Consider the following 8,949-nt stretch of genomic DNA (forward strand, 5'->3'; position numbering starts at 1 on the left):
AAAAACTGGAAGATGCACACGGATGCAGTCTCCGAAAAAAGCAGAAACACAGACATGCAACGTGTTACAGATTTACAGCTTTGCATGCTTCTTTTATTTTATTACTCAAGGAACAACTGTCTTCATTTTATTAAATTTATTAAATTATATATACCAGAGAAAAAGAAAAAAAAACACCGTTCTATGCATTGGTAACAACACTGAATCTGTTATACATAGTGCACCCAAAGTCAAGCCCTAGAGACAACGTATAACAAATTACATTAAAAGTTTGAATTGTTTATCATTTTCTTCCAAAGTCTTCATTTCTTCTTTCACACATGTCCTTTCGACAGGTCCAATAACATTTTATCTGGAAAAAAAATATTTAGTGTATGGCACCTCTGGAAAAAAAAACCCTTTAATGTAATTAATTTAATAAAAATATATTGTGATTGACCTATGGGGCCTAAGTTTGGATACAACTAGTCTTTCAAATGCTACAAAGCAAGGAATGATAAAGGATGAAGAGTGGAGCAAATCTGTAATCATCAGTTTGGGAGAAGGTAAAGATAAACATGTATTGAAGTGAAACGAATACTAACCTGGGTCAATTTGCCCATGAAAATGGAATCCATTGCCCATCAAGTGCCATGGTGGCAATGGTTTGATGTTGGGATTTGGATTCAATTAGATTTTTAGTGTGGTCTCTTTAAAACACAGAATATACATGGGGTTGGTAGAATTCCAGCTAAATAGCGAAATGTGTGCAAGAAGTGCATTCATCATCTGCAGCAATACAGAAACCCTCATGATAAATTGTTCCTAGTCTGTTCTTTTCCCTTGATTAATATTCAGCTTCTGCTACTGAATAAGATGAAATACTGTATCTATCATTACCAAAGAAGGAACATAATAAGGTTCCGACACAACCAATATTCCGGAGATATAGCATAGCAATAGCATATTGGATCAAGGAAGGTTCAAGAAAGAACTTTAACACATTGGGGAAATTGCCCTATGATTCTAACTCTGTAACAAACCAAAGCCACTGAGAATTGATGGCGCAGTATCGGTTACATGTTTATGACGAAAGACAATATTTTGTGCCATTCGGCTCTTATTTATTTCGGTGCCTTCTAGTCTGTGTTGACTCCTGCTGACTGTCTGGATAAGTCCCTGCAATTTTCTTGGCAAGGTTTTTCAGAAGTGGCTTGCCATTGCCTCCTTCCTTGGGCTGAGAGAGAGTGACCGGACCAAGGTCACCCAGCTGATTTTATGCCTAAAGTGGGACTAGAACTCATGATCTCTTAATTTCTAGCCTGATGCCTTAACCACTACACCATACTGGGTATTTAACTAAAGTGGCCCTCAAGTCAAGAGTAAGTAAAATTGTGCTAATCTCACCTTCACACCCAATTGAAACACACCTAAAAATTTTATGTGGCAAGGGTTTTTGCACAGAAGCATAATATTTGTAGGCTATCTGTTCAGCTGCAGAATAAAACGGCAGATCAGCAGATGTTATATATAAATACTGCTCTCCCCTTCCAAAGAATTAAAATACCTGCATTTTAATTTGCTCAAACAATTTGACAGGTTTAAAATGAAAAGAACATCCATTAAAGCAGGACAAAAGTGTAATATTCCAGCCAAACAATATACATCAGTAATGACATTTCTAGATTCTCTAATAGGAAGACGTACCAAGCCTTTAGTGGCCCAAATTCAGAAAGATATATCGACCAGCCAAGCTTCATAATCAGCCAGCTATGTCTGATATGTCAATGATTGGACTGGGCTACTCTAGAGAAGGAAGAATAGTGGGATATGCAAAATGTGAGATATGCAAATACCCTGTTCTCCGATTACTTTAATTAAAGACAGTGATGATGATAAAGTATCTCTGTACCAAAAAGAATATGCAAATTTTCGATGCCTGGGTAAGGTCAATATAGCCAGCAGGGACATTAGCAATCCAAGGTAGTACATTCCAGCAACAGATCAATCACAAAAAGCTGCCAATGCTGGTTTTTCCTATAAATTTAAGCTGTTGCACACCAATTTAAGATTTAAAATCTCACTGGACCATATCCATATGCTTTCCTTTTTGATCAAGTATATAACAAGGTCCCCTCCAACTCTGTCATTCTATTAACAATTTTACTATCACATTGCAGAAAATTATTGAAACCTAAGTCTACCAGGAAATCTGTTCCTGAGTGGGGCCTATTTTCAAGGAATGGATACTAGGATAAAATGCTGGTGCTTACTTAGGGAAGGATTACGGTAAACTATTTTGAAAGACCCTAACCTGTCTGTCCTATCTGTCCCATCCTGCCCATCCAATCCTGCAACATAAGGCACCCATGTCCTTTTGACAACAATTTCTACACTTTGCTAATTCAGACATTTTATCAATCTCTTCCCTTCATAATGCCACCACCTCACTTAGGCAGAGAATTAAACTGTCTTCTGCAGGTTTTTGCCACCTAGACTATACTACACTTCACAATGCATTTTATCTAAGAGTTGGGCATGTTTATTTTGGATTGGAGATGGGTTGGGAAAAATAACAGCATCACCCAGCAAGACATAATTCAAAGAGGAATATAACTGAAATGATCTAGGTAAAATTTAGATGAGTTCTTCCTTGACTTTTAAATCAGTCCCAATATTCTTTGCCTTGTGATATTTTCAACTCCTGACCTACCAGAGTGTTAACAGTTACTGATCCATAAATATAATCTCTCTTTGTAAGTGATATTTCTCCAAAAGCAATAGTTTAATAGCTCTAAAGTAAAACATTAAAGGAACAATGGTATAAAACTTAAACATTAAATGTTGATGTTTTGTTTTTACAGTGGGGCTCTTTAAGTGGGACTTTCTACAAAAGATTGCATAATAAAAGTAATTCCATTCACTGCTCTCACTCATAGCAAAGGCCCATTTCCAACCAGCCCTCTGTATTTTTCCTTAAAAATTACAGCATCTAAATAGGCTTTCTCCCTAGAAGATACCTGCAAAGCTCCTCGCTCCCCACCCCTCTGCTCATCCCTGTCTGGGTGGAGAAGCTGCCTGTTTTGGTTACATAAGGAATGGCATTCGCACCCAATCCACACAAATAAAGAAAATGGTCTCAGAGACACACAAGTTCTGAATGGGGCATTATGGCTAAATTAACAGCCATGGGCATACTATATTCAGAGAGGCTTTTTTTTTTACACTATTTCTTTTAATTAAAAACCAAGAGAGGACAGGAAAGGCTTACAAGCTCGGCTTTGGGTTGACTTTTGTTTACATCAGAGGGGCTGCTGGTGGCTCTGCCTGCCTACACAAGATGCAACCTTCAATCTTTATCTGCTGTTGGAGCTTGCCTGTTTGTTTTACTGACGGTTCTTGGTTTACATCTGTAGTAACATTCTCTTGAAGGGCTAAACAGAGAGAATCTCATTCCTATTCAGACACAGTTGTGAACTCTGTCCTGGCTCCCGGAAGAGAAGCCAGGATATTGGGAAACCAGGACAATGTGGGGGGGAAAAAATTGATTTAAGCCATACTGCTCTGTAAAGATAAAGTCTCCTTCAAATAGAGTCCAGCTCTGATGGCCTCATAGAAACATCCACGCAGGTCAGTAACAATAAGAGATTTGTCAATTGTCTTCAGCCAGGGTGTAGTTCCATCATATGCTGAATGCAAGGTGGTATATTTTTTTCCTTTATCTTATCTCCAATCTCTGGAAGGGGAACCCTGAGATTCCTCCACTTGCAACTTTTGAAATAATTTACCTGCTTAATCTACACTGTGCAAAACAAACAGACATCACTTCCTAATGCCCTGCAGTAGTTTTTTCCCATAATCAAACAAGCTCTCTGGAATACTGACTTGATGGCTTTGAATGGAAAATTCCTTTCAGGCTCTTTTGGAGAAAGGATTCCCCAACTCCACATGTCTGTTTGCATTCTGCATTGCCATAAATACTGACTTCACTGGTGCCTCTTCCTCTCTTATTGGCACTTCTACATTCCATCTTACTAAGGGTTTGATTTCTAACTCTTTGGACTCAATCCTGCATGGAACTTTGCCCAAAGTCTGTCCCTGTGATTTTTACTCACTGCAAGAAGGGCATTTTGCATCCGCTCAGAGATACTGTATTATTTCTGAAGAAATAGGATCAAGGCTTGACATTTGGTGCTGGGAATAGAGGCTGTTGCAGACCAAGATCCTATTGGTAAGCACTGCATTGTCCAGCACGCTCTCTCCCCCTACTACCGGCACCACCACCATCACCCCCGCTTTTCCACTGCTACTAAGTCCAATTCCTTGACTGTTCCTTGTTCCTCGAGACAATTTTGGTTTCCATCCTCTCAGTCACGAGACAGTCGAAGAATGGTGTTTTATGCAGCACGTAGGATGCAGACCTTCGACTTCGGCCAAGTCGCGAAAAATCCAAGGGTATTTGGGCAGCCTTCGTCCCCCTGCCCCCTCCTTCCTGCTTTTACCAAACGGCCTGTCCCCCTCTTCCAAGATGACAGCACTTCCAGGAAAAGATTTAAAATAAGAAAGCTGCCTCGGCCTATTTAGCTAGTCACGTGGAGCGATGTCTCTCATTTTGCTACGTGCGTGGCCTAAGCTGGGCGTGCTGGGCTGGGCTGGGCAGCCGCCGCAAACCTGAATCATAACGCCCCCTGATGATTAACCAAGAGGCGGAAGCAGCAGGAAGCAAGCGATCCACGTACCTCCGGTTAATTTCCAAAGGGATCCTGCGATTCCTGATGAAAGGCCTCCAGATGGAACGGGCGGAGGGGCAAGGGAGGAGGCCGAAGGGTGGAAGAGGGTGAACCCATCCTAGCTAAGCAGTCCCGATCGGCGGCGGCGCCGCTTAACGTGCCTTTCCCGATTTGCAACTCTTAACAACAGCAGATGGACGCAGCGAGACTGGGGAACGTGACTGCGAAAAGCAAAAGCCTTCCGCCAGGGGAGCTTTGCCGCCTGGTCTGCGGGGCTGATCTCAATCAACCCTAGCTCTGATCTGTCAGTTGAGCTGACGCGCTTCTTCCGCCTGTACTCATGAATGGGCGCCACCTGGATTCTCTCCTCCTCCCCCCCCCCACCGGTCACCCCCCCCTCCCGTTTCGCCTTTTCCGCGTTGTTAGCGAAGAGGCGCTAAAGAACTCCTAGAGGTCCCCATCCGAGACCCATCACCTGGAAACAACATACATGTATCTCTTGCCTTCCCTTGTCAACAGTCTCGGTTTCCTCCTCCTCTCTTCCCCTCCCCCCTTTTGCAAAGCTGAAGACGACCGGGAGGAGCGGGGGGGGGAGGGAAAGGGAGGGGGGAGGAAACCAGCAGAATAATTACTGGGGCTCCAACACGCAGAGCTTTTCCTTGACGCACTGACTCCCAATGAGCGCTTTCGAAGCATGGAGAAAACCTATATCAGTGTTCCCCTTTCTTCTTCCTCCCACCCACCCCCTTTTTCTGTTACGCGAGCCTCTCCAGAAGTTCACTTGCACGTGGACGACCTGCCCCTTCCCCACTTTCCAAAATAACCCCAGCTTAATAGAGGGCAACGAGGACCCCACTTCCTCTAGAGAAGCAGGAGTTGAACACCAGTTGACATTTCAGCTAAAGGGTTTTTACAATGGCAGGCTCACGGAGCGGATTGTTTTGTGGTTCCTGGCACCAAAGGTTTCCCACCCTTCCAATCAACGCGTTAAACGAAAAGGTAGGTCAAGTGCTCTCCGTGCTGACCAAACTGCTTCCCTGTCATTCCTCGCATTCAAGAGAATTCTCGCCTATCGCAGTGCTGTTTAGGAACGGCCGTTTGACACGTCGTCATGGGCGGCAAAAACGGAAAGATGAATGAAACTGCCCCGACACGTCTGGAGGGAAATTGCAAATCGCTGGGGCTCATGGGAGATCGCCCAACTCAGTAGAACTTTCGCAGTGTGGTCTTTGGGGACCATTAAGGGAGGAAGGATGGGAGATTTGTTTGTCTGTTCTTACTGTCGCTTTTACTACTTAAAAATAGATTCAAAAGATTTAGTCTCAAGCTCCTTCTTCGAACCTCCTTCTTAGTAAAATAAAACGACAACAAACTGTTTAGTTTACAGCACCTCTTTCCAAAACAACACAGGTCCTCAGCCTAGGGAAGCGTGCCACTCCTTCACAGCAGGTCTCTGCAGTGGAGAAGGCAGAAAAGGTTTCCCCTTTCCTAAGTGGCGACGAATGCGGATGTTGTGAGGCAGGGTGGCTATGGTGTGCAAACAGAGAAGATCGGTATTGGCGAAGGGAACCTGGAAACTAAATCATGAGCTGTAATCGCGAGCGATTTTAATGCACCAGTCTCCGTTCCCTCGCTCCCTTTAGAGCAGCCTCTTCGTATAAAACTTCTGCCCACTTTTCTGCCTCCAGCGTTGCTCCTACCCCCCCCCCCCCCACCATTTTGCAGTATTTGCATTGTCACCGGTCTCCCTGCTTTAGGCAAGTATCTCCAAGGCGTCGGATTTCCCTTCATCATCACAACTTTTGCCTGCAGGGGGAAATCCCATGAGACTGGCCTTTAGCTGTCCGAGGTGCTGAAATAAAAGTCCCGTTGCTGCAGTGAGGCTTTTAGGTGCGCACTCCGCCTGGATGGATTTCTGCGGCCGTTGCGACAGAGTCCGCAGCGGTGGTGTTCGCTGTCCAGGGTACTGAAACGGAATCCGTTGTCGAAGAGTGCTGCCCAGCGTATAGGAAAATCGTCCGCTATATAAAATTTTGCTCCCCACTCTTTTTTTTTTTTTTTTACTGTTTTTACAACTAGTCACACCGATTCTGCACCAAAACGTGGGAGGAAGAAAAGTGGTTCCAACCAGCAAAACACAGTCACTTAGTTGAACCCTGTCTTCCTTTCTCCCTCACACGCACTCACTCTTTCACACACAGACTCAAAACCACGCAAATACTGCAGAAGAACTCTTACGTGAAAGAGCGCACCACCAGAATTTTTTTTTAAAAAAAAATAATAATAGCAAATCAGCTGCGGAAAGAAATATTTCTGTTCTTCTCCTTCCCTCTCGTTTGCTCTATCGGAAACAACAATATGGTTGGAAAGATATCACCATGTCTCCCAGCCTGCCATAGTTCTCCCTTCCTTCCACAGCTTTAGCCGTGGAAGAGTTTCCGAAGGCAAGCAGGGAACTTTCGCCCTCTGCTTTCCCTTACCTTCGCTCCAGATGAGTTCTGCTCGGTTGCCTCTGTGGAGGGTTATGAGACTGGGGTGTGCTGCTGCAGTTGGGAAGTCAGAACAGCCGCTCCTGACCTCCCCAAATCTCCTTCTTCAATGGAATGGGAGCTGTGCCCTCATCAAAGATGGCCGTCGCTTCCAACGTCAGCAGCTTTTAATAGACATCTATTGAGAGGCAGAGGGGGATGGGAGGAGAGGGAAAGAGGACCGGGGGGGGGGGTTGGAGGCGGAGGCAGGCTGGCGTCTGTGGGAGCTTGACTCATCAGAAGCTGCTGTTGCTGCACTGTACCGCAATCCTTTGCATTTTGCTCCGCTCGTTATTAAATAGGATAAATTCGTTTCAAATTGTGCAAAGAACACTAGTTTGAAGTGACCTTACTGCTTACTATAAAAGGAATAGATTTTGCTTAGCCGTGTGGAGCCTTTGTTTTGTGAGGCTTTGATTGAATAGCAGAGAGAAATAATGCGGTAGTGATTTGTTTTCACCAAAGGGGTGGTGCAAAAAAAAAAATAATGAAAGAAAGAATGAAAGGGTATCCCTCTGAAGTCCCCAGTAACTCCATATATGGCCTGTCGACGTGGGCTTCTATTTTTATGTATGCTTTCTTCTGTATTGTTTCCTATGTTTCAACAGACCACCTTTTCTGGCAGAGTGGCGACAAACATGTTAGTGCAAAAATTTAGGATCTCTTTTTTTTTTCATAAAGCAAAAGAATCAAACTGCTTAAGTAAATCCGTACATTACAATGCAGTTCTGCCAGATGTGATTTTCTCAAAACTAATATTTTAATAAATATTTATTCCTTTAAAAAAAAATAGCATACCAATGGAACAAATCTAATCCTCTCTAATTGTACTTATTTTACTCAACCTGAAAGCTAAAGTTAAACTGTTAACAGAAACCTCTCTATTTCTTAAAAGGAAGGCTTTCTTGCTGTTAAAAACTACAACACCAACATCCAGCTGATGCATAAAAAATGTGTTGCTTCTAGAATATGATTTAAGACAAGTAGACTTCAATCACCTAAATCAAAATCTTATTGTACTATAGAACAATAATGAAGCATCTCTGTCCCATCAATAAGTAAACAAACAATATGATGACATGAAATGGCAGATTTTTCACAAAGGACCATACTGATTTGCAGAATTGAAAGAAACACGATTGTTAAATACTTTAGTCTAGTAAAATAAATAGTTTATCAAGCACTGTGGGCTTTGAAGCTATGCAGGAAAGTAGAAATAATGTTATATATCCCTTTTTAGTGTTTCCATGTCCCTTTTCCCCACTAAAACTTGATTATTGGCTATGTACTGAATATTTAGAAAGCTCTGTTCCCTATGAAAATACCATTAAGTGTTCTGAAATGAGATCAAGAGGATATCTGGCAAGTAAAAAAGAAAAATAAAGATTATCACAGAAATATGTGTATCCAAATATTCCACAGTTAATGTGGCTATTGCTAGGTGTTAAAGGGACTAGGAGGGGATGGAGTTCTGGTCCTATTAAAAGTGGATTTCAACGCCCAGAACTCCCCGGCATCCCTAGTTTAAATCAACATTCAAACTCTGCTCTTTTTTTTCTTTGTGGGACTTTCACTGAAGAAAAAATGCTGCTAGAATTGAGGCAAGCATTCTAACTGTGGTTTTGCACATTTTACCCAGGCCTCTTTTTTTTTTAAAGGCAAACATGGTATAGTGAATGAGATGCTGGACTAGGACTTTTTATGCCTCCCTT

The sequence above is a fragment of the Protobothrops mucrosquamatus genome, unplaced genomic scaffold (assembly GCF_001527695.2).
Source record: "Protobothrops mucrosquamatus isolate PMUCROS unplaced genomic scaffold, P.Mucros_1.0 scaffold3081, whole genome shotgun sequence".
NCBI lineage: Eukaryota > Metazoa > Chordata > Lepidosauria > Squamata > Viperidae > Protobothrops > Protobothrops mucrosquamatus.